Source organism: Balaenoptera physalus, assembly GCF_965194825.1.
Source record: "Balaenoptera physalus genome assembly, chromosome: 10".
In the NCBI taxonomy this organism is placed as follows: Eukaryota; Metazoa; Chordata; class Mammalia; order Artiodactyla; family Balaenopteridae; genus Balaenoptera; species Balaenoptera physalus.
The window spans coordinates 69,929,492-69,956,310 of NC_138889.1; the positions used below are offsets into that span (position 1 = coordinate 69,929,492).

General features: G+C 42.3%; 1 protein-coding gene and 1 long non-coding RNA gene across 3 annotated transcripts in view; one reads left to right on the top strand and one right to left on the bottom strand.

Moving 5' to 3' along the window:
• The window catches only part of PARVA (parvin alpha), a 178,022-nt gene that overhangs the window by 40,023 nt on the left and 111,180 nt on the right, over window positions 1-26,819 (top strand). The gene's annotated exons all lie outside the window — the stretch shown is intronic.
• LOC309667524 lies at window positions 4,654-25,428 on the bottom strand. The gene is made up of 2 exons (XR_014267803.1): window positions 14,299-25,428; window positions 4,654-11,939 (listed from the first exon to the last, which is right to left on the bottom strand). It is a non-coding gene; the product is annotated as an uncharacterized lncRNA (long non-coding RNA).

The following is a 26,819-nucleotide window of genomic DNA, read 5'->3' on the forward strand; positions in this document are numbered from 1 at the left end:
TTCCTTTTTGAGGCTGAATAATATTCCATTGCATAACTGACAAAGGATTAATCTCCAAAATTTACAAGTAGCTCATGTAGCTCAATATCAAATAAACAAACAACCCAATCCAAAAATGGGCAGAAGACCTAAGTAGACATTTCTCCAAAGAAGATATACAGATTGCCAACAAACATATGAAAGGATGCTCAACATCACTAACCATTAGAGAAATGCAAATCAAAACTACAGTGAGGTATCACTTCACACCAGTCAGAATGGCCATCATCAAAAAATCTACACACAATAAATGCTGGAGAGGGTATGGAGAGAAGGGAACCTTTTTGCACTGTTGGTGGGAATGTAGATTGATACAGCCACCGTGGAGAACAGTATGGAGGTTCCTTAAAAAACTAAAAATAGAACTACCATACGACCCAGCAATCCCCCTACTGGGCATATACCCTGAGAAAACCATAATTTAAAAAGAGTCATGTACCACAATGTTCATTGCAGCTCTATTTACAATAGCCAGCACATGGAAGCAACCTAAGTGTCCATTGACAGATGAATGGATAAAGAAGATGTGGCACATATATACAATGGAATATTACTCAGCCCTAAAAAGAAACGAAATTGGGTCATTTGTAGAGATGTGGATGCACCTAGAGACTGTCATACAGAGTAAAGTAAGTCAGAAAGAGAAAAACAAATACCGTATGCTAACACATATATATGGAATCTAAAAAAAAAAAAAAAGAAAATGGTTCCGAAGAACCCAGGGGCAGGGCAGGAATAAAGATGCAGACATAGAAAATGGGCTTGAGGACACGGAGAGGGGGAAGTGTAAGCTGGAACGAAGTGAGAGAGTGGCATGGACATATATACACTACCAAATGTAAAATAGATAGCTAGTGGAAAGCAACTGCATAGCACAGGGAGATCAGCTCAGTGCTTTGTGACCACCTAGAGGGGTGGGATAGGGAGGGTGGGAGGGAGATGCTAGAGGGAGGAGATATGGGGATATATGTATATGTATAGCTGATTCACTTTGTTATAAAGCAGAAACCAGCACACCATTGTAAAGCAATTATACTCCAATAAAGATGTAAATAAATAAATTAATTAAAATATGCCTAGAAAAAAATATTCCATTGTGTATATATACCACATTTTGCTTATCCATTCATCTGTCCCTGGACATTTGGCTATTGTGAATAATGCTGTTGTGAACATAGATATATGTGTTTGAGTTCCTGCTTTCAATTCTTTTGGACATACACCCAGAAGTGGAATTGCTGGGTAATACAGTAAGTCTATTTCTGATTTCTTGAGGAACCACCATACTGTTTTCCATAGTGGTTGTACAATTTTATGTTCCCACCAGTAGTGCACAAGGATTCCAATATTTCCACATCCTCCCCAACACATGCTGTTTCTTGTTTTTTTCATAGTAGGCATCCTAGTGGGTGTGAGGTTTATCTATGTAGTTGCTTGTGGTTTTGATGTGCACTTCCCTCATGTTAGAGACGTGAGCTTCTTTTCATGTGCTTATTGGCCATTTGTGTATCTTTGGAGAAATGTCTATCAAGTTCTTTGCCCATTTTTTAATAATTTTTTTTGTCGTTGTTAAGTTATAGGAGTTTTTAGTATATTCTGGACATTAACCCCTTATCAGATACATGATTTACAAATATTTTCTTCCATTCTGTGGGATGCCACTTCACTCTGTTGATTCTGTCCTTTGATGCACAGAAGTATTAAATTCGATGTAGTTCAATTTATCTTTTTTTTTTTTTTTTTAACTTTTGTTGCCTTCGCTTTTGGTGCCTTAGCAAAACAAGGAATTCTTTTGGGTGACCTATAGTTGAGGCAAGATGAGGGAAGAAGCAAATTCTACCCATTTTGTTTGGAAAAGTAAGGCGTGAAGACAGAAGCCAGCACCCTGCGTGGTGTTGAGCGGTGCGGAGAGACTTAATAACAAAAAAAAAAGTAGGAAACTATAACTAAGGGAAGGCAGTTTGGGATTGGTTCCCAGCCCAAAATGGAGAGAAAAAGAGCCCAAGAATACTGTATAAGCAGACACTATTTGAGGCAGAAAAAAGAAAGGGTCCTCAAGGGCTGAGAGCCAGAAAGTCCAAATAAGAATGAAAAATTAGGAGAAGATGGGGAACTGATGGGCCTTTGACAATCTAAAGGGGGAAAAAGGTGGTGTGCATTAGGGAAGGAATTATTGGGTTGAAATTTGAGCAGGGAAGTTGAAAAATTCTTCCGGCTGGGGAAAAGGGAGATTCTACTGACTTGGGGGGAAATGGATTTTACAACAGTAGAGGAGAAAAAGCAGGACAGAGAGGAAGTGAGGCTGCTAATTAAGAGAGAGGGAGGGCTTTTCAGAGACCCAAGGAAATGACTGCAGAGCTAAATTCTTAGTCCCTTTCAGCTTTCCCTGTAAGGGGTTCCAGTAACAATGAGTTGGGCACAGCCAGAGTAGGCGAGGGAACAGGAGGCATGGGAGCACTGAAGAGTGTGCAGAGAAATATCTGAAGCCCATGCACACCCTTTGGTTTCTGTTATTTATTTTAAAAATGGCAAGAACTGTACCGCGGCAGGAAAAACCCTGGCCACGATTGCTGCTGCAGACCCCTGAAAGGTGGGGGAAGCCTTCAGTGTCTGAGGCAAGCAAACTTCAAACAGCCAGCCTGGCCGGAAGACAACTCCACAAGCCAGGAGAGGGTTCAGCTGGAAAGAGCACTGTGCTGGGAGTTGAGAGGCCTGGTGCAGCCCGGCTTGGCCGAGAATTCACTCTACTTCGTTGATTCCTCACATCTTCATCTAGAAAACAAAGGCCACGGCTAGCTGATCGTAGTTTCAGAGAGGCAAAGAGTCTTATTCAGATGATCTCAAGTGAATGATCTCAAGTGATGGGGGGTTTAGTTTAAGGATGTACGTGGACAAGAAGTCTGAAAAAATAGACAAGGCAGACCAGAGGCTGAGCAGACACCACAGGAGAGCTGGACCTTAAGGAGGAGGAACATGAAGGGTGCTCAGAAACTAAGGCAGCAGGAGAGGCCTCACTGGTAGAAGTTTCTGGACTGTCAGTCTGGTGTCCTGCCACTAACATGACTCTGTTCTGTTCTCTTGCTACCGGATGGCTTCCTGACTCTCCTCTCTGGATCTTTTCTCTCCTTCTTTGCTTCTGCTTGAAGTGAGGATTGTTCTGTGGGCTCTGATCCTGAGCCCAAGACTTGTTCTTAGTGGATGAAGAAGATGATGAAGATGATAATAGCAGCTAACATTTATTGAGTGCCTACTCTGTGCCAGGCACTGTTCTAAGCACATTATAGGTCTTAAATCACTTCATCTTCTTACCAATCTTATGGGGCAAGAACCATCATTATCCCCAGTTGGAAAAAGCTGAGGCCCAGTGAAGCAGTTTCCCATGGTCACACAGCTAGTAAGTGTCATAACCAGCGTTCGGATCCAGGCAGTAAACTCCAGAGCCTGTGCTCTGCATACCACCCCACCGCTCCCAGCAAGGATGGAAGGAGTGAGCTGCTAGAGGTCTTCAATTCCTGTTTCCCTCAATGGTCACCCAAACAGCGGTCAACTGTCTATTCTTATCCACCTGTTTAGGACTTTTTTGGGGGGTATTTTTCAATCTGTTCCAGCTCTGAGGGGTGGTCCTATCCTGAATTTACTGTGTGTTACATCTTGATGGACTCAGGTGTTTCCCGTTATGAATTGCTTGACATGGGATGGTCAGGGAGGTGGGCTGGCAAGAGAGGTGACTGAGGATCTGATTCACTACACAGAATGGCACAGACAAAAGCATTCAAGCATGGTAACAGAAGGATTAGGAACGTCTCAGCTCTATTAGGAGATCTAGGCAAAGATGTGGGACTAGAATTGAGGATGAGGGTGGTGGTGGTGGCCATTAAGCCACAAGAATGAATGAACTTTCCTAAGGAGAGTGTACAACGTGGTGACTCCAACTACATTTATCAGATTCTTGCTCTGCAAGTCTAAATACCAGATGAATTCCAACAATAGATTTATTTTTAAAATTTCCCTTTTTTTTCTATTTTTGTAATGATTGCAAAATAGTTTTGCTGAAATGGACTTCACATGGTCTTAGGATATCCACCAGGGCATATCTCACTGCCCACCTCTTAATACCTAACTGCCCAGGCCATGCTTTATAGACAGGCTGGTGACGATTGCAAGGGCAGTTAGAAATCAAGCGCTTGTTGGCAGTGATCTAGGTGTAGGGCTTTTAGTCAGTTACGTATTTCGGTGGAAAAAAATGGCTCAAGTTCTTTAACTGGAATTGTACAAATATAGTTTGTACACTCCATTCCTTAATCCACAAAATAAAAGGACAAGCCAGAAGGATGCATTCCAAAAGTGTTGGGGCTGATCAGATCTTTTTCTGATTATGTTCTTTTGGAGTTTAACTATCTAAGCTCTAGAAATATGGGAACAGGTCAGGCCTGGAGCATTCTGCATTGAGTAGTTCAAGATCCACTGATAGAATTCAAAGTCTTACCAGGGGCCTGTGCAAGCCAGATGCTCTGCTTTAACTTGACCTTTCCCTGCATTTGGAGAGTGCCCCAGCCAGGTAAGGGCTTCCACTCACAATCATCATCTTCTGTGTATAATTTGAAATGTTTGACACTGTGCTCCCATTTAGGATTCTTACACTTTTTTTTAACTTAAAAATTGTTCCATATTTACACTTATATCCATAGATCTGTTTACATGATCACTTATAGTTTTTAATAACTTCATGGAATCCTGTTGGATCGCTATACTGAATTTACTTAATGTTCCCCTGGATTGGACATTTAAACCGATTCGATTTTGGTTTTTATTAATATGCTGTTCGAAACTTTGTTCATGTTGTTTACTTTCTTCCCTTCTCTCTCTCTTTTCCTTCTGAGTATTTCCTTGGGAATATAGTCCCAAAGAAGGATTAAGGATCAGAGGTTTTATAGCTCTTGTTCCATAGCGTCAGACAGCCTGCAGAAACACTGGAGTCATTCACAGTGCCCCCAGCGATGGTTGAGCACACTTGTTCCCAACAGCTCTGCCAGTATTGTTCTATCATTGTCTCCTATGCTGTTTTTAAGTACGTATACAGTTGTTTTGATTCATATTTCTTAAATTATTAGTGAGGTGGAACATTTTCCCATGGCTTCGTTTATCAGGTACATTTCCAGGGAACAGAATGCGTATATAAAGTGGCTGGCACAGGTTACCGCTTAATAATGTTCTTTCTCTCTCCCTCTTTTCCCTTTCCCTCATTAGTCATTGGTCAAATAGGGTGTCATTACTGATGACAGTATGTTTATATCACAATATAAGATTTCATTCCTATTTTGGATCGTAAATATTTATCCATTATATCATAATTTAAAACTTTCTTTTGCTCCCTTTATATTTGTTTTGTTAGTTTTTATTAAGGAGACTTTATTTTTTTATTATTTTTTTATAGAAGTATAGTTGATTTACAATGTTGTGTTAATTACCGCTGTACAGCAAAGTGATTCTCTTATACATATATATATATATACATTCTTTTTTTATATTCTTTTCCATTATGGTTTTCATAGGATATTGAATATATTTCTCTGTGCTGTACAGTAGGACCTTGTTGTTTATCCATTCTATACATAAAAGCTTACATCTGCTAACCCCAGCCTCCCACTCCATCCTTCTCCCAACCCCCTCCCCCTTGGCAACCACCAGTCTGTTCTCTATGTCTGTGATTCTGTTTCTGTTTCATAGATAGGTTCATTTGTGTCATATTTTAGGTTCCACGTATAAGTGGTATCATGTGGCATTTGTCTTTCTCTTTCTTACTTCACTTAGTGTGATAATCTCTAATTGAATCCATGTTGCTGCAAATGGCATTATTTTGTTCTTTTTTATGGCTGAGTAGTATTCCAGTGTATATATGTACCGCATCTTCTTTATCCATTCATCTGTCATTGGACATTTAGGTTGTTTCCATGTCTTGGCTATTGTGAATAGTGCTGCTATGAACATAGGGGTGCATGTATCTTCTTTAATTATAGTTTTATCCAGATATATGCCCAGGATTGGGATTACTGGATCATATGGTAATTCTGTTTTCAGTTCCCTGAGGAACCTCCATACTGTTTTCCACAGTGGCTGCACCAACTTACATTCCCACCAACAGTGTAGGAGGGTTCCCTTTTCTCCACGCCCTCTCCAGCATTTATTGTCTGTAGATTTTTTGATGATGGCCATTCTGACTGGTGTGAGGTGGTACCTCATTGTAGTTTTGATTTGCATTTCTCTAATTATTAGCGATGTTGAGCATCCTTTTGTGTGCCTATTGGCCATCTGTATGTCTTCTTTGGAGAAATGTCTAGGTCTTCTGCCCATTTTTGGATAGGGTTGTTTGTTTTTTTGTTGTTGAGTTGTATGAGCTGTTTGTATATTTTGGAAATTAAGCCCTTGTCGGTCGCATCATTTGCAAATATTTTCTGCCACTCTGCCACCATTTTGTTTATGGTTTCCTTTGCTGTGCAAAAGCTTGTAAGTCTGATTAAGTCCCATTTGTTTATTTTTGTTTTTATTTCTATTGCCTTGGGAGACTGACCTAAGAAAACATTGGTTTGATTTATGTTAGAGAACGTTTTGCCTATGTTCTCTTCTAGGAGTTTTATGGTGTTATGTCTTATGTTCAAGTCTTTAAGCCATTTTGAGTTTATTTTTGTATATGGTGAGAGGGTGTGTTCTAACTTCATTGATTTACATGCAGCTGTCCAACTTTCCCAACACCACTTGCTGAAGAGACTGTCTTTTTCCCATTATATATTCTTGTCTCCTTTGTTGAAGATTAATTGACCATAGGTGTGTGGGTTTACTTCTGAGCTTTCTATTCTGTTCCACTGATCCATATGTCTGTTTTTGTTCCAATACCACACTGTTTTGATTACTGTAGCTTTGTAGTATTGTCTGAAGTCTGGGAGAGTTATGCCTCCTGCTTTGTTCTTTTTCCTCAGGATTGCTTTAGCAATTCTGGGTCTTTTATGGTACTGTATAAATTTTAGGATTATTTGTTCTAGTTCTGTGAAAAATTTCATGGGTAATTTGATAGGGATTGCATTAAATCTGCAGATTGCTTTGGGTAGTATGACCATTTTAACAACGTTGATTCTTCCAATCCAAGAGCATGGGATATCTTTCCATTTCCTTTATTAATGTTTTATAGTTCTCAGAATACAAGTCTTTAACCTCCTTTGTCAGGTTTATTCCTACGTATTTTATTTTTGGGGGTGTGATTTTAAAAGGTATTGTTTTTTTTTAACTTTCCCTTTCTGATACTTCATTGTTGGTGTAAAGAAATGCAACCAATTTCTGTATGTTAATCTTGTATCCTGCTACTTTGCTGAATCCATTTATCAGTTCTAGTAGTTTTTGTGTGGAGTTTTTAGGGTTTTCTATATATAGTATCATATCATCTGCATATAATGACAATTTTACCTCTTCCCTTCCAATTTGGATATATTTTATTTCTTTTTCTTGTCTAATTGCCATGGCTAGGACTTCCAATATTGTGTTGAATAGAAGAGGTGAGAGTGGGCGTCCTTGTCTTGTTCCAGATTTTAGTGGGAAAGCTTTCAGCTTTTCCCCATTGAGTACTATATTAGCTGTGGGTTTGTCATAAATAGCTTTTATTATCTTGAGATATGTTCCCTTTATACCCCCTTTGGTAAGAGTTTTTATCATGAATAAAACGGATGTTGAATTTTGTCACCTGCTTTTTCTGCATCTATTGAGATGATCCATGTGGTTTTTGTCTCTTCTTTTGTTTATGTGGTGTATCACATTGACTGATTTGTATATGTTGAACCATCCATGTGAACTTGGGATGAATCCCACTTGGTTGTGGTGTATGATCTTTTTTATGTGTTGTTGGATTCAGTCTGCTAATATTTTGTTGAGAATTTTTAGGAGACTTTAAATAGACTTCAAAATATTTGAATCTACCTCCCTCCTGCCTTATAATACTATTTAGTCTGTCAATAGTCATGAAGTCATCTCTCAGCTATAGCTGGGATAAATACCCTTTTTTTAAAATGACCAATTTGGAAAGTATTATCATGTTTGGTAAGTTATGGATATAATCTACTTTCTTTCTTATTGATACCAGATTGTTCCACCAGCATTTATTAAATGGTGATTCTGTCATCCATTTATTGTGATTCTTAGTTTTTTGTTTGTTTGTTTGTTTGCTGTATCCTAAGAACTTATATGTGCTTAAATTCATCTCTGGAATCATTATTTTATTGGAGTCCTTGTCCTGGCTTTGATCCAACAAAATTCAGTTTTGATGAAGATCACTTTATAATATATCCTTAAATTTGATTATTACATCCTCCAATCTTCTTTGGTATTATTGTGTATTTAGTTTTCCTTATTAATTTTGCTAGTGATTTATCACATGCTAGAGCAGGCTTGCAGGAATTTAATTGTTCTTATGTTAATCTGTTTTTTGTTTTATAGACTAATGTTAGTGATATTACTCTAAATTTTCTAAATCAGGAGCAATGGCTGTAACTTTGTTTATTTAGGTATTTCTTTATTTTTCTTCCCATTATGGTTTTATCATTTTTACTTCACTATGATATCTTATTCATGTAGATTTGTAGATTCTCAAGTATTTTATTTTTTTTTCAGTATTGGGGATAGTACCATTTTTCATTGCCTTTTCTAGCTCTACATCATTGGTGTGCATTGGATTGTTCTTGCATTTTCTATTTACACTATTGTATCATCTGCAAAAAAGTGGTATTTCTATTTCTGCCTTTCCTATATTTATTCTCTATTTCTTGTTCATCTTGTCCTGCAATCTTTTTTACTATGACCTCCAATAGAGGTGCTGAGAGGAGCGTCTTAGACCTCTGCCTGTGTTTGCAAAGTAAAGCCCCCAGGACTGCGCTATCCACTACAGTTAGCAGCTACTAGCCACTGGTGGATATTTAAATTCAAATAAACTAAAAATTAAGTAAAATTTAAACATCAGTTTTTCAGTCACATTAGCCACATTTAAGTATGCGATATGGCACATGTGACTAGTTACTGCTATACCAGACAGTGTAGGAATAAAGGTTTCCATCATTGCAACAAACGTGAATGGACAGCTGTCATCTAGGATCTCCACACTAAAAATAATATTGAAACTCTGATTTAAATCTCCAATCTTTTTTATCTCAAGGAATACACCCCCTCTTCCTATTTCAAAGGGTTCTTATAAAGAGTTAATGTTGAATGTTAATGATGCTCTGCTCAGCATCCACCAAAATAATTCTTAGATTTAAAAATAATTTTTTTCTATCAAAGTGTTGAACTATCCTAATAATTTCCCCATGTAGTGCTAATTCTATATTTGTAGGATAGCTCATATTGTTTGTTTTTGAAACATTTCCCCTTTCTGTCTGTAGGATATTATTTGTGATTTATTAAACTACATTCTTGAGTAAGACAGTCCTATAATTGCAAAACACCCCCGCCGCCCACAGTGTCATCCTCATTAGTGTTCAATCAAGATCTTATTTACTTCCTAATATGAGTTGTATAACATATCTTGTCTATATTTTGAAATAGTTTATGTAACTGGTATGTGAAAATTTAGTGATGTTCTCCTGAGAATCCATTAGGGGCTTCTTTTAGAAATGTATGGCAGGAACAAAATTTTCCCTAACAGTTCCTCTGATATGAGCCTCTTCATGTTTGTAATTTTTTATTCAACATAATTAGTTCAGCAAGCACCGTTGAATCTAAACTTCTGGTAAAACACTAGGCAAAGTGCTGGATGACAACATGAATGTGACATTGGCCATCAAAAAGAAGGAGGATTTTCATGTTCCCTTTTCACTGGATTCTTCAAGGCTTCCCCCTACCCTTCAACCCCCCCGCCCCACTGGACTCCCCAACATGAGTCACCAGGTCAGTTTCCTCATCTCCCCACCCCCGTCCCTTGACCTCATTACCTCTTCCCAACTCCGAGTTTCTCGTGCAGAGAATGCCCTTTTCCTCTTCACCTCTCATTCACCCTGAGGACCCACCCAAAGTTCCTGTCTTTGCGATTTTCCCTGAGTGATTTCTCTCTGCTCTCATCTTAATGTATTCCTTGAGTGTGTCATTCTTTTTGGCAAATAACTATTCACAGCCTTGTCATATTATCTAATTATCTTCTGTGTCATTATGTACATGTCATATGTCTAATATCCCTGTAGGGGTGGGCGTGGAGGGAGATTTCAGGTCTTCTATTTCTTTTGTTTAGCAAACAGAGTCCAGGATATAGAGCTGAGTATGTGGCAGGTATTAAGAGATATTTGTTGAATAAGTATTTTGATAAATTAAGGAATCTCTCTTCTTTACCAGGCAAAGCCAGTAAAATCTGTGGCCAAGGGCAGGTTTTATTAGCTTTAGTAAACTAATATAATCTATTAGGAGAAAAAGGCAAAGGAGATTCCATAAAGGACTGTACTCATCTTCCAAGTTTGTTAATTCAGCCACTGTTTCCCCTTCACTCAACAGGTAACTCTTGAGTACCTCCTATGTGCTAGATGTGGGAGATACAGGGTTGAACAAAATCAACATGGTCCCTGGCTTCATGGTATTCACAGTCTAGCAGGGGAGATTGGTATTAAACCAGGAAACCAACAAATACATAATTCCAAATTGTACTAAGTGCTATAAAGGAAAGAGAAGGATATGGACAATTAATGTTAGCCTGGGTGGTCTATTAGGGCCTCGGTCAGATTAGGAAGTGACATTTAAGCTGAGAGCTGAAGGACTGGTCATTAGCCAAGTGAAGCCAAGTAAAGAAGCTAGACAGAGGGAACAGCATGTTCAAAGGCTCTGAAGCATGAAAGAGCTTAGTGGGTTTGAGACACAGTCAAAGGCCAGTGTGTGACTGGAGCATGGTGAACAAAGGGGAAATTGACATGGTTGAGGCAGCTCCAGATCCAAAAGTACTTGGGTTTTAGGCCATCTGATGTACATGTTAGAGATTTTTCTAAGCCAATATATGTGCCCACTACTGCTCCAAGCGATATACATATATTATCTTATTTAGTACTGAGAACATCCATATTATGTAGGTACTTTTATTATGCCCATTTTCCAATTGAGGAAAACAAAGCTCAGAGATGTTAAGCAACTAGCCTAGGGGTCACACAGAATGTTGGTGAAGGGGTCAATATATAACCAGGTTGTCTTGAGCCTCCAGAGCCCAAGTTCTGACCGCTGGGTGGCCTTGCCACAAGGTCACTTGACCACTGTGTAGCAGCTGATGGAGTTGGGCAGTGTAGGAGCAGGCAGATAAATTAGGGGGCTCTTTCAGCAGTCCAGGTGAGAGGTCAGAGCTTGGACCAGGGGATGCTGTGTAATTGGGGGAGAAATCAGTATTTTGGAGTCAGGGCAAGAGGAGAGAAAGGGAAATATGATATAAGGGAATAAGTATATATGCTTTACTTAGACTTTTTTAAAAGGCTTTGAAATCTCGTTTTAAAGAATTTAGAATTTAGAAAAGAAACAAACTAACCAGCAAAAGCATAGCATGAAAACTAGGATCAGAAATGCAGTACAAATCGGACTAATAAAGCAAGTTTTTTTGTTTTTTTTTTTTTAATTGGTACAGTGGAAAAGAAGAAAATAAGTGAAAAAGGAAATATAATTATTATAAAAGAAGTGGGCCATTTGTATGGAATATCATTTATAACTCCTTGCTAAATTAGCTAACCAAGCTGAAAAGATAACGTAAGTCAAGTGAGATAATGAAATTGGTCAACAGTTTATTGTCATGAGATCTGATATGAGATCTGTGCCCTCCGTGGGGCCCATTCTTTTTCTTTTTCCCCCTCTTCTTTCCCTGTCTGTTGAAATCTGACCAGTCTTCATGATCCTGTTCAAATCCCTTCCTAAAATAGAAAAATGAAACCATCAACGTGTGTACATGATTATTTTAGCCCAAATCAACAATTACCATCAGTAGGGACAGCCTTGCCGTAGTACAAGCAAAGGTTACGTTATGTTCAGCCTTTTCTGTTGAAGAGAGCAAAGATGGGTTTCATCTGCTTTAGAAATGCTTTCTACCACAGCAGACATATTTTTTAAAAAAGCAAGTTTTGTACCATAAAAATTATCTAGAGACGTTTATCATATGGATTACCAAGTGGGCTGAATAGAATTAGAAGGAAGCATCTAAGGGCGAATTTAGGTTATAAACGTTTAGGTAAAAACGTCAAGTTATAGCTGCTGTGCTACTCACTTTTATTCTCTTGAGAAAAGGTGAATGACAGTGGTGAGAAGTAAATTACCATCAGGTTCTCCAACTGAGATGTGAGGAAACCTGTTTCCGGTTTCCTGCGAGCAGGACTGTGTCTATCTAGGTGTGTGCCCAGAAGCTCCTCTACTGACAGGGCAGGAGAGGGGGGAAGAACCCCTGGGAGTGGCTGCCGGGTCCCACCTCATGTCCGTCTACTCCAAAGCTTCCTCCTCCTGGGGGAAGTCTCCCCAGCTGTGGGAAACTTCACACCTGGGACGGGGCTCACTACCAGCCTGTGGGACCTCCCTTAGAGAGCCAGCAGCTCTTCTCCATGGACCAATTGCTCTCTATGAGGGGGGGGTTGGGAAACTTGCAGAACAATGGCGGAAGATGAATAGAGAAGTTGGGCATAAATGGAGTCTCAAGCCATGTGCATTAAGCATTGCCAGATTACGATGTCTGCATCGTAATCGAAAGCAGTTTCGCTTTCATATATCAAGTTCAGGCCACTCGAGTTTCCTTTTCCATATAGAGTCCCTCATGCGAAAGGAAGGAAGGAAAGTAAGGTAAGCAGAGGGAAGAAGGGAAGCAGCAGAGAGGATGGATAACTAGATGCTAACACTAGGCCGTTCAGTTATTCATTCATGCGCTCTTGCGTGCATTCGACATTACTAAGCCAGGGCAGAGTGGGCTCCTGAGATGACCAAGGTACCACCTTGAGGTATCTCCTTTGGATGGTCAGCCACATGTTCACAGATACTGGTATGTCTAGATGTTATATGCGAAGTCCCTGGCATAGCATCTGGCACGTATTTGGTACTTGGCAAACCCTGACTGTCATCACATCGCCATCGCTATCATCGTTACAAAGCTTGAGATCCTAGAGGACAAGACAGGTTGTTCTTAAGTCTTGGAACTTCTGGGTTGGCAAAGTGTCTAGTGCAGAGATCAGACTCCGTGAACATTACATTGACCTATTGACGAACTGAATGAAGACATTTTGGAGCATCTACTCCACGCTGGCACCTTTAAAAGGCATGGAGAAAGCTTCTGAGACTGATCTTTGTCCTAAAACGAGATGGGGCATAAATTTAAAATGTTGTAAATTGAAAAGTCAATAGACGGGTAGCATTTGCAAGTGCCAAGTGAACAGAAACAGAAGGAGCTTCAGGAGTTTGGGGGAGGACTAAATTCTGTGGATTGGTAGGGAGAGTGTGACATGTCTTAATCCAGAATTTAATCAAGTTCAGAGTCTTGTTTTTTTTATTTTTTTAAATTTGGTTGCACCAGGTCTTAGTTGTGGCAGGTGGGCTCCTTAGTTATGGCTCGCCGGCTCCTTAGTTGTGGCATGCAGATTCTTAGTTGTGGCATGCATGTGGGATCTACTTCCCTGACCAGGGATCTAGAAACCCGGGCCCCCTGCATTGGGAGCTCGGAGTCTTAACCACTGTGCCACCAGGGAAGTCCCAGGTTCAGAGTCTTAAAAGAAGTGCTGACCCTTTAACTCTTCGGCAGTGGGAATGGGGAAGAAAAAACTCTCCCCCAAGGCATGAGATTACAGATTCTCTCATTCTGTTGTGTGCTGGTAAATATTTAACAACCAGTTCTCCAGAAAATAAAAGTATGTGTATGAATGCATAAGTACATATAAGTCTTATTGATATGAAGGATCTGTAGCACACAATTCACAAGTAATAATAAAATGTCTAATCCTCTTTCTTGTAAATTCCACGAGCCAGCTGATCCTTACTGAATGTTTTTGTTGATTTTTGTGTCGTGTTATCCATAGCTGACCTATGGTCGCAGTTCAACCATGATTTGACTAGTGGAATTTCATCCCAGTCCACTAACTCCCAATGCATTTACTGTCATTAAATCTGATATGTGATCTGCTAAACTATTTCTCACTCTTGTGCAGTGGTTCGGCTTACGATTTTTCAACTTTACAATGGTGAGAAAGCTATATACATTCAATAGAAGCTGTACTTCGATTTTTGAATTTTGATCTTTACCCGGGCTGGCGATGGGCGGTATGATACTCCCTCGTGATTCTGGGCAGTGGCAGCAGACACAGCTCCCAGTCAGCCACGCCACTATGAAGATAAACAACCAATACGCTTACAACCGTTCTGTGCTCATACAACCAGTCTGTTTTTCACTTTCAATACAGCATTCAATCAATTACATGAGACATCCCACATTTCCTTATATAAAATAGGCTTTGTGTGAGATGAGTTTGCCCAACTGTAGGTTAATGTAAGTGTTCTGAGCACGCGTAAGGTAGGCTAGGCTAAGCTATGATGTTTGGCAGCTTAAGTGTATTAAATGCATTTTCGACATCCGCTATTTTAGACTTAACAGTGGGTTTATCGGGATGTAACTTCATCAGAAGTCAAGGATGATCTGTGTTATATTCATTCAACTGAAACCTCTTTCAGCTTCAGCATTACATTTCTCAGAGCTTACTCACTCACCACCAACCTCAACACCTTCTTTGCCGAATCAGATAATCGTTTTGAAATACTGGGAGAGTATTTTCCTCTTTTTTTTTTTTTTTTAATACTATTCACAATGTAATGACTACAGACATGACTCACATTTTTTTTTCTTGGATTGAAAAGATTTATTTTGTATTCTTCAAGCCTCAGCGAACACTAACCTGCAGTTATTCACAGTCTAGTTACCCAATTCTGGGCTGTCTGAGCTCCATGATTCTGCTTTCCTCTTCACAGGCCCAATTTTGGGTGGAGCGTTTTCTTGTTGTTTTTTTTTTAAACATCTTTATTGGAGTATAATTACTTCACAATGGTGTGTTAGTTTCTGCTTTGTAACAAAGTGAGTCAACCATACATACACATATATCCCCATATCTCCTCCCTCTTGCGTCTCCCTCCCACCCTCCCTATCCCACCCCTCTAGGTGGACATGACTCACTTTTAAGTTTAATCTGCATTATTGACATTTCTTCCATCACTTCCTTAACTCTAGATAATCAACAGAGCAAGAAACCAAGCTCTGACTTGCAGTGTTTGCTATTTATATACTTGTGTGTATAAATACCACCCCTGTCGTGGCCAATTTTGTGATATCCTTGAACGTGGACTTGGGAAGAGATACACGATATAACACATCATTATGTAGTATTTCTACCACATAGATCCTATAAATGTACATAATCCCAAGAGCATAGATAACAAAATAAGTGATGAGTTTTGAGTATTTATTACCCTTGTTTTTCAGCATAATTTATTTAATTAGAAGTGTATGATTTAAATTTTAATAATGGCTGTTTTTAACAACCGGCTCCATGAGTTCCTGAAAACATAATACCCGAGAGCGGGTCGGAGCTGCTCCAACACCCCAACTGACCCCACTCCTGATGAGCGGGGAGGTCTCCTCTCTGGGGAGGAACTCTACTTCTCTTCACCTTCCCCCTCCCAGACATACAGGTCATAGTTGCTCATGCTGTCTCTAGCAGGAAAACTCACACAGAGGCTCATTTCTTTCCAGAATTTGATACCAGGCGTGCTGTGGAGGGTTTGACGTGGGTCTTGCCCAAGCCCATTACTCACCCTGATCTTGACGTTTGATGCAGTCCCTAACAACTTCACAGTTCACACTTGTTTCCATGATCTCTTTCTTTAACGATAAACGCGAGGAAGAAGGATCTCAGAGGATGGTGATAAACAGAGCAGTGGGGCAAGCCGTCCAGTTAGTTGCCCTGCCTTCACAACCCCCTCCTGCCTTGCTTCCCAAAAGAGACCCAAACCTGCCTGATGGGTTAGGGAAGTTTTCTACCTTTTTTTCTGCCACAAGAACAAAAAGACACGATTCCTAACATTAAAGGTACAAATTTTTATCAGCAAAGCAAATTTTTAGTGAGAAATTTGACCAAAACAAGCTCCCCTGGCTCCACCCTTGGCCATATTTTCCTTTCTTAAGCAATATCCCTTTCACACAGATGTGAAAAAACTGCCAAGTGGGGTGTGGGAATAACCTGCCTGCCCCTCTCCCCAGGCTGACTCATGGCAGTTTATTTTTGCATTGGTTGGTAAGTAGCTGCTCCCCCATTTCCACCAGTACCCCCACCCTCCGAGGGCAAGCTTGCCCCTCCCTCGGCCCGGCCGGCCCCTCCCACAGTCCGACACCAGCAGGCACCCCTACATCTTCCCACAGTGACCGGACAGTGCCCGGATGTTGCCCATTGTTCAGTATTTTGACCATCACCCGTCCTGCATCCTCTCGATCCCAGGTTTTGAGGCACAAAATACCCTGTGTGCTCAGCCCTCACCTCCAGATCCAAGCCAAAAGGCTCAGGCCCGTCTCGTGGCTGTGCCATCCCATCTTGGTTTTAACAGAGAGCTCAGCAGCTGAGAATCAGGAAAGGGTCTTCAAAGTCCAGGCCCCTTCTCTGATGTGTCTGCCCTGCCTGTCCCATCCTTGGCTGGTTCCCAAGTGGCTTCACTCATTTATCCCCAACATCTTAGCTCCTTTAAAACCCTCTGAGCTCTCACCTGCCTGACAGCCCCACCCCCATTCCACGCTAGAGCCTTACCATCTACTATTAGACCTTCCAAATGCAGACCCTCTGCCCATCGGGCTGGGCTTTATCAGCTTGTGTCCAGAGGACCCTGAGGCTGATGCCACCTGGAGCCTCACCTCACTCTCCACCAACTTCCCTGCCTCTTGTTACTCTCCTTGTGCCGTCAGCACTTAGTCACAGTGCCTCACTTGCCCTTGGGGACTTTTTCCTCATCTTCTGCTGTGGGTCCAAACCTGACCGCTAATCCGAACCCAGCAGCTGTGGGAAATTCCCAGCTTTCCCTGTTTTGACTACAGCTCTGGTCTTCATAGAGATAAGCGCTCTAGGTTACATTGGGGTCTCCTGTCCATTTGACCAAAACCAAAAAAGAGATGGAACCTACTTCTCCAGAGGGAAAGGGCTTTTCAAAAGGAGCTGTAGTGCGATTGATGTCCAGTCATAGAATCATAGTAAACTCATTTTTTCAATTAACATGAACTTTTTCCTATTATGCTTTGAATTGTGAAATTACTACTACGATTGAGGAATGATTAAGTCATGGGGTTTTCTTTCTTTCCTGTTGCTTGAAAAACATTGTTCACAGATGTTTAAGAACATATATTAAAAGTGAATTCCGGTAAAAGCCTATTAATTACATTATTTAGCCTGGTTCAGTAACTCTTTTTAAAAATAACATGCGTGTTTAGGACAGGAGTGTTTTCCAGTTGTCATTTCATGAGATAAATGTGTTGGGAAATGAAGAGAGTATAAATAGATGTGAAAGTCACTTTATCTAATTGAAGATGAATGCTGAGCTTTGGGAGCTGTAGCAGAATTGAGTCCTGGTTCAAACTTGCCTTGAAAGAGATTTATGATCATGGGCTATGAAGCTTCATCTCCCAGGGGCTCTCCTGGTGACCATTAACTCCTTCAACTCAGTACTCCTTCAACTCAGTACTCCTTCAACTCAGTACTCCATCTTTGCGCAACCAGCAGAGGCAACTCGCAAGATGGATGTGGGGAGAAGGAAGGATGCAGCAGTTCGTTTGTCAGGTCAACAGAGCTAAACAACAACAACAACAAAGCCACTGCTTCATCTGGGCCTGTGGAATTTAAAGTGCTTTGACGAACTGAGAGCCACATTCTGTCATGTGTGTATGATGCCAAGTGGCCTTCCCTTGGGTTTTGATGTCTTCTGTTTATGTCATCGAGATTTTCCAGAATGCTTTTAAAAGGGGGAATTAGTAGTAGCTCTAGCACTGTTGGTTTTAGACATTATTGTTGAAGCCTGGCAGAGCCATAGTATTTGAGCTCGTTTTCTGCCTTGACCTCGGAAAACCTTTTTCCAGAAAACTGACTGCTTAGGTCTAATCTGTGGTTACACACAAAGGAGATCTTGGCTAGAAATGAGGGTTCTGTTGCGGCCTTGATACTGGAAGATGCTTCCCTGATGGAATACTGCAATACCACATGGCTTAAAATATTAAAAGGTGTATTAAATTGAATTGTTTTGATGGTTCAAATACCCTTAGAGGTTGCTGGGGAAAAGCTAGAGTTCTTAATGACTGACTGGAAGAATAAAATGCACTTGGACCTCTAGGTCAAATGCTGAATTCCTCCTGCAGGTGGAAATACTGCACCTTACAGGGAAGGCCAACTCTCATTTTTACAGTGGCCTTACCCATTTGAAACTTTCCCGGAATCCCTTATCATCAGCTCCCCACCCAAAGGATGAAAAACACCATCTGAAAAACACCATTTTCCCATCTCTTATTGGAGTTTGCAACTTTCTTGACTAACAGATGGCCAGAAAATGTGTAAGCCCAAATAAAAGCAAAGCACGGTCTTCATTGTGTCTTCACGAGTGTCAGTTGCTTTTTCAAATTAAAATTATGTAAATGATCCCTTGGCTTGAAGCAGGAGAATCAGCTATGAAGGAAACAACTCCAGCACTTGAGTATTTTAGTTTGGGTTGTGCGTAGGGCTCTTTTTTTTTTTTTTTGCTTTTCTTTTCTTTTTTTTTAAGCTTTTAATGTTTCCTTTTAAAGAGAAAGAAGAGAAGAGTCATTTGGTAGAAGCATTTTGCGAGTTGCTCATTCACAAAACTTGCCGAGTTTCACCAGCAGCCAGCCTAGAATATTAGGGCTGGCAGAGACCTTAGAGGTCCTTGTTTTAATGAACTTGAGGAGAGAGGGAAAGATTCTGGAGTAAAAGACCAAAGGAGGGCCCGGCCTCTCTGGGTTTGGCATCTTTCTTACCTCAAGGAGTTAAAAGTCTGGGGCTGAGCGTGATCAACCAGATGGTCTTTAACAGTAACATGGTTCATATTGTTTAGATTATCCTCTTGCAAGTACCGTGCCTCGTTTACCTTTTATGGAATAAAGTGTGGAAAATTGACCACAGATGTAAGTAACCAAGAATGACGGGGAAGCTGTTGTTACCAGGCCTCCTCTTTTCTCTCCAACACGCCTGATCCCGAAGATAAAAATAAAGAGAGAAATGGGAGGCAGGCAGAGCCATAACTTGCCTTACCTCGTGGCTCGGGTCTGAGCCGCCGTTGGCCCTTTGCTGGACATTTCCATAAATCCACGGTTGGCCTCAAGACTCCTGTGCAGGCTACCCTCACATTCTGAGTCTCCAAGTGCCCTCCAGTTAAAATATCATACCACGTAAGCAGTTTTTCCATCCTGTTTGGAAAGGCAGGGGGGCAAGTCTAACATACTGATGGGGAGCGGTTTTGGAGCCCTCTGTTCCCCGAAGGAGAGCAATGAGTGGCATTTTGCAGCCTTCTACGCGGGTCAATTCTGCATTCCCATTGCTTTGATTGCTATCTCGGCTGCAAGCTGGGCCCAATTAATTAGAACTAGGCCCTCATTATTCCTGAGAATGTATTTCTGAGTCTGACAGAAGAGTTGACTACCCAGAACGGGCCCAGCTAGGAAGGAGCTTGTTGAGACAGGCCTGTGCTTTCCTTTACGGCATGCTTTTTAGGATTAGAAAGGCATTTATGCCTCTTTAAACCCTCAGAGGAATATTCTCCCACCAAAGTCATCAACTAGGTTTTATGAAGTCCCTTTGTTTTCTCCATCTTCCTCCGTCCGGCACTCCATTGCCAAGGCCACGCTGGCTTTCACCTCTCATCCTTCTCTGTGCCACTCGCTGCCTCTGCCTGTGGCTATGACCACCGTCGGGTGATGGGACTTCTGCTTGCAGGTCAGCTCGAGGCAGGGAGGGCCAAGAGGGTCCCCCCACTCGGGGGACCGCCACCTGCTCCGGGCCTCTGTAAGATGATCGCTGCTCCTCAGAGTAGAAGACTGGGTTGCCCTCCCTTTATGAGGGGCCAACACGAGGTGGGGCCCCACCCCTCTGCTCACTTGTATTCTGTGTCTTCTCATTCCCATCCAGGTCAGCTCCCCTTTCTCCTACCAGGCTGCCCCAGCCACTCCTTCCACCAGGCTCTCTGTCTGGAGTCCTGGCTCTGCTGTCAAGAAACTCCCCAACATCAGACATCCTGAACCCGTTCCTCGTGCACTTTCCCGGAAACCCGGGCCTGTCTCTGGGACAGGGCTTTCTTCCCACGCTTCCCTGGTTTTCCGTGCACACTTGTAGCTCACTGTCCTCCGTGACTCCTTTGAAACCTCCCCTCCTTTTAGGCTGATTAGCCCACTCCCATCTGTTACGAGCCCCTGGAAGCTTCTTGCTCACCGAGGACTTTAGCTCTCGGGGTTGTCACACACGCCCTTCCTCCCCATGAACGCAGCAGCCTCCTTACTGACCTGTCCACCAGCCGTGTACCTCCTCTGTCCTCTCTGCATCCACGGCTGCTCCATCCACCCCACCGCATGATTTCGCTCCCACGTCTGGACTCCCGAACACTTGCCCTCTGAGCGTCCCCTCCCTGCCCACAACCTTCCACGTCGCCATCTCTTAATTCCCAGGAAGACGTGCTCGCCGGCCTCTAGCTCCTGACTCTCTATTCTCCCAGACCCTCAGCCCCCCACACCCCAGCCTGGTCAACTGCAGATTATTTCAGCCACATTCTCCAGCATCCTCAGTTTTCCCCACCTCCACCCCAACTCCTTTTGTTCTTTCACTGTTCCAGCTGTGCAATCCGCAGCCTGAATCCGCTCCCAAGGCCTTTTTTGCTGAGCCTGCCACAGGCCTGCTAAGAGCTGCTGGAGATAATCACATAATCTGCGTAAATGACTTGGGACAAACCCCTGACTCTAACATTACCCCAGCCTTCAGTGCCACCCCAATCCTTTCTCCTCAATCAGCTCCTTTTTCCCCCTTATTCAGCAAATGTCTTGAAAATCCATCTACAGCACTGTGTTTTCGCAGTTTCTAATCATGTATCAAACTGCAGTCTGGCTTCTCCTCCCATTGAAATCGTTCCAGCAAAGGGTACCCGTGACCTCCCAACTTCCAAATTTTCTCTCTTCGTTTCACATGATCTCTCTTCAGCTGTCAGGCTCTTGGAGTGCTTCTCTTCCTCATCTGTGACAGGCATCTCTCAGGGTTCCCCCTTCTCCGAACACTTCATCCGTTTTCCCCACGGACTCTCCCTTTTCCTTGTTTCTTAAAAATTATTATTCCCTGAGTTCCCATCCTCTGCCCCCTCTCTCCTCACTTCTAGCCATGACCCTGATCCCACAACATGGGAAAAAACAAACAGGGTTGATCTTATCAAAGGCCACTCCTGAAAACATCCTTCCCATTCAACACGGATGGGAAGGGAAACACGCTAGGTGACCAGTGGTGCTTAACGGTCTGCTTCTAAGATGACAGCATGGGTCTCAGGGCTGAAAAGTATTCGTTTTGGTGGCGATAGCAAGTGCCGGTGCCTGTGGGCTCTGGATGGGCAAGCCCATGGCAACTGCGTAGGGTTTGCACTACCATGTTGGGTATGAAATTCTCATAGGCCATCAGGGACGATGAATGGGCAGTTCCTAGAACCTGGAGAAGAGCTGCCATTTAAAAGCTGGTGTGTACAGTGGAAATCGTACTAGGTTTAGAGTTAGACATTATATTTCAAATCCTTTTTTCCTCTTACCAGTTGTGTGACCTTGGGCAACTGACTTCTCTCCTGGCTGTATCTCAGTGTTTTCATTTGCAAAATAGATAGCATTATCTTCTACCCAGGATTAGGGATAAAGCACATCTTAGGAAGATGTTATGATTTGCTAGCCTTAATTCAGTAGGATGATTGAACTGATATAGTGGTGTTCTCTTAGGTCACTATTAAGCTGACAACTCACCCCAAATTATTTAATATCCTCCTTTATGGCACTAGCATCAAGAGTCGAGGAGAGAGTGAGCAGAACTGGTCCCTGTTCTCAGACTGGTTGAAACCATGCACAACGCCGTTAGAGCCATTTCAGTAATAATCTCTGATCCAGGTTTCATTGAGGTTGGGTAGCAGGAGTTCTGGAAATAGAGAGATCAGTGTGAGATGGAGTAGATGGTACAAGTGGCCTGGGAGAGCCTTCGGCTGCCTGGAATAGAATGTCCTGTTAGTATAAAGCAAGTAATGAGTGATAGTCATAGGCTTCTGTTAAAGTTAGGTGAGGGAATTAAAATTGATGCCAAAGGCCCCAGGGAGTCACTAAATATTTTTGAGTGAGAACATGAAAACTATGTTTTAGGAAGATTAGTTTAGCTTCCTCATGTATAAGACATTTTTGATGGGGAGGATGGGGCCAGGGAGGACATTAGACAGATGGTTGCAGAGCCAGACCCTGATCTGAGGAAGTACAGGCTTAGGTTGGGAAGGAAAGGATGGGAGTGCAAACTATTTCAAAAAAAAAAAAAAAAAAAACTATGAAAAGCATTAGTGACAGTTTTCATATTGGTGATTCCAATGTGTGTTTTCCAACACTGTCAAGCAATAATCCAATTCTCAGTGGCCATTGACCACATGGATGTCCTACAATTTAACTCTATTCTAATACTGTCTACCTGGAGGTAGCCTCACAGGTTAAGGGCTCAGTTTTACAAGACTGTCCCCCCTCCCCCACCCTCACTTTAGATGCCAATTTCAAGTCCAGGTTGTTACCTGTGTCTCTGACCCAATATAGACTGAAGGCTCCCACGAACCCCTCCTCAGGTTCAATTAATTTGCTAGAGTGACTCACAGCACTCAGGAAAACAGTTTACTTACTGGATTACCCATTTATTAAGAGTACAGCCCAGGGACAGCCAGATGGAAGACATGCTTAGGGCAAGGCGTGTGAGAAGGGGTGCAGAGCGTCCGCGCCCTCACTGGGTATTCCACTCTCCCAGTACCTGCACATGTTTACAGATTGGAAGCTCTCTGAACCCCATCCTTTTTCAGGTTTTTATGGAGGCTTCATTACATAAGCTTGATTGATTAAATCACTGGCCATTGGTGACTGAACTTAATCCCCAGCCCCTCTCCCCTCCCATGAGGTCAGGGGGTAGGGATAAATTCCAACCCTCTAATCTAGTGGTCAGTTCCCCTGACAACCAGCCCCTATCCTCATTAACATAAATTCACCCCATTAGCATAAGTTCAGTTGTGATCGAAAGAGGCTTGTTATGAATAAAAACCTGTATTGCTTTTATCAGTTAGGAAATTTCAAGGGTTTTAAGAGCTCTGTACCAGAAATGGGGTTGAAGACCAAATATATATTTCTTATTGTAAATCATAGTGTCACAGAGATGGAAGTACAAAATGACTTAAAAAAAAGTAACTTCAACTTTTCCAAAACTCCTACAGGGGGTATTATGAAAATGAAGGAGAAACTTTTGTATGTGGTAAAATATACATAACAGAAATTTTAACCATTTTAACCATTTTTAAAGTGCACAGTTCAGTGGCATTAAGAACATTCACACTGTTGTGCTACCATCACCACAAGAGGAGAAACTTTTACAGCAATTTGATATCCATGTACCATCTGAGCATGTGATCACTGTGCTTGCATTTTGTATGTTCTGTTATTTCAACATTTTCTAGTAATTTATTTTATCATATATTGCAAAGTATCAGTCTGCAATGATTTGAAAATTTAAAAAAAGAAACTGGGGCTTTTCTTTAGATTGCTTAAGAAACACTCTCCTAAAGGAATGATAAATGTGTGGGGGGTGGGGTGGGGGGGTATGAACTGGGAGATTGGGATTGACATATACACACTACGATATATAGAATAGATAACTAATGAGAACCTACTGTAGAGCATAGGAAACTCTACTCAACACTCTGTAGTGACCTATATGGGAATAGAATCTAAAAAAGAATGGATATATGTATATGTATAACTGATTCACTTTGCTGTACAGCAGAAACTAACACAACACTGTAAATCAACTATACTCCATAAAAATTAATTAAAAAAAAAAAAGGTATAGAGTCCCTGGGAAGGAGGAGGTGAGCTATAGGAAGCTCTCCCCTCCTCTGCCGGGCAAGGTCCTATTCATTCTCGAAGCTCAACTCCTGGGTCCCTTCCTCTGAGAAACCTTCTCTTCCCAACGTCCCCACAAACTCCCAGACCTCACCAGAGGGTAATCAGCCCGCACGTTGCTGCTGTCCCATGGACTGGCCATCTTGGTGGTCGTCCTGCTAGAATATGAGCTCTGCACGGAGACCGTGGTCTCTTCATCTCTATGTCCACATCGCCCTGCACACAGTAGGTGCTCAGGGAAGGTTTGTTCACCAGAATTAAATTAAATTGAATTTAGAGAGCAGACCTGGAGGGTGGATATAGAGATGATGACATGTGGGGTGAAAAAGAAAGAGCATCAATGTCGACCTTGGTACCAAGTCTCCTTTGAGAAGGAGGAGGCCATTCATCTGAAGAAGACATGTGGGGAAGACACCGAAGCTGAAGCACAGAAATGGAGTTGGGCAGCCTGTGTGGGGAATGTGCTGGGGAGGCAGAGAGAGGAAGAGGAAAAGACGGCAGCACAGTCTCTTCTTCCCATTCACACTTTGACCTTGTAATTCTGCTGAAGATTCATCACAGTTTCATCAATATCCAATCATCAGATATACGTCAACCCTTGTCACTCATTTATTCATTTATTCAACAAACACCCACCAAGGGCCTACTTTGTGTCCAGCTTTGTGCTACAAACTTTGCTTAATAACCCTAACCCCTGAACACCCTTTCAAGGTAGATATTATTGTCACCATGTCACAGGAGAAGCTCAGGAGGTTGAGTTATTTGCCCAAATCAAGGCAGCTAATCAGTGGCAGATCAGATTTTAAACCCAGGGCTTTAATCCCTCCGCCTTGCATAAGGTCGTGAGGCTGGTGCTCAATAAGTGTTTGTTGGATCAATTCCAGAAAACTTTGGACCAAAATGGGAAGAAAGAGGAAAGAAGAGGCAGTTCAGGGTTAGGGATTGGCTCATCCAGTTTAGGGGAAGATTGAGAAAGAATGGGGTTAGGGTAGGCACCATGGAGCCTAGAATGACTCACAACCCAGGAAGAGAGAGGCTATGTAAGTAAGACTGTGTTTAGGATGGAGAGTGGACAGGTTTGGGGATGTGGCAGAGGAGACTCTGCTAGTGCTGACCCTGGGGCATTTAATGAACAGTAACTCTTCTGGAGCCCCTCTCCTGATTTCTGACCTGAATGTGTCCTCATGCCCTCTTCTCTCTCATGCAACCATTTCTTGGCGAATGATTCTGCTGATTCTTCTCCAAAACCACATGGCATGAATGGAAGGAGGCCCAGCTGTCTCTGTAGGGAGGAGCCTTTGGTACAGACCCTCACTGCGTTTACCAATGACCCATTCCTGCTTACAGACTTTACTCTTCTGATTTAGTCCTCAGGCTTCTCCTCTAAGAGGTGGTAGAAACGTGATTGAATTAACCAACTTTGGTTCTTGCTATAATGGGGACACGAAGTAGGTGTCTAGTCTAACTCACCCATCCCCCTTCTTTGGAAATGACAGCACCGGAGGCCCAGCTGAAGGGGCAGGCCTGTGAGGCCGTATTTTAGACCTTGTTTGGATCTCTGACCTAAGACCAGCCAATCCATGTCAGTGCCTTGCAGTCAACTCTAATTTTTTTCTGAAGTCCATACCGTGGCCTGTCCTCTCTACTTGTGTTGGCCCAGGCTACAACTCCCACCTCATTTCCTGGCATCCTCCCCTTGCTTTCTCTGCTCCAGCTCCACAGGCTTCCTTGTTCCCTTTATAGGATAAGTAAATTTCCATCCCAAAGCCTTTTAACTTTCTGTTTCCTCTTCCTGAATGTTCCTCCTGCCGTGTGTTTGTATATCCGGCTCCTTCACTGTCACTCAAATCTCTGTTAAAATGCTCCCCTACCCCCCAGGGCCATGACCACCGATTTAAAAATAGCACTTCCTGTCTCCCTTTATCCCATTGCCCTGCTCTGTGCTCCCTTACAACCTATCTTTGCTGCCCTAACATATATGCTTGCCTTTTCCTTGTCTCTCCCCTTCATAGAACTTAAACCCCCTTGAGCAGGAGTTTGTCTTGTTCATTGCTGTGTCCTCACAGCACCTAGAAACCTAGAACAATTCTTAACACATTGAATGTGCTCAATTAATATTTGCCAGATGAATGAAGTGACCAGCTTCTCTCTCAGGATCTGAACTAAGGACACAGTGACTTTCTTGGTTGGAGAGAGGTTCTGGCCCCGTGGGTCGGTCAGGCTTGGGCTGACAGCCATGTTCGTCACATGTAAGCCTGGGAAGTTGGTCAAGATCAAAAGAGAAGCTAAGGAGAGAGAGAGTCCAGGTGCCAGAGAAGGTTTCACTGCCTGGGGGATTCTCTTTCCCATTGTGGCCTGACTGTATTTGTATTGGGGTTTGTGTTTGTTTCATCCAATGGACTTATCTGGGTATCTGTATTAGTCTTCTCTGACTGCATAATGAATTATCAAAAAGTTAGCAGCTTAAAGCAGCACCCATTTATTATCTCACAGTTCTATAGGTCAGAAGTCTGGGTGGGCTGGCTTCTTTGCTCAGGGTCTCAGACTGAAATCAAGGAATTGGCAGGACTGGCCCCTTATCTGGAGG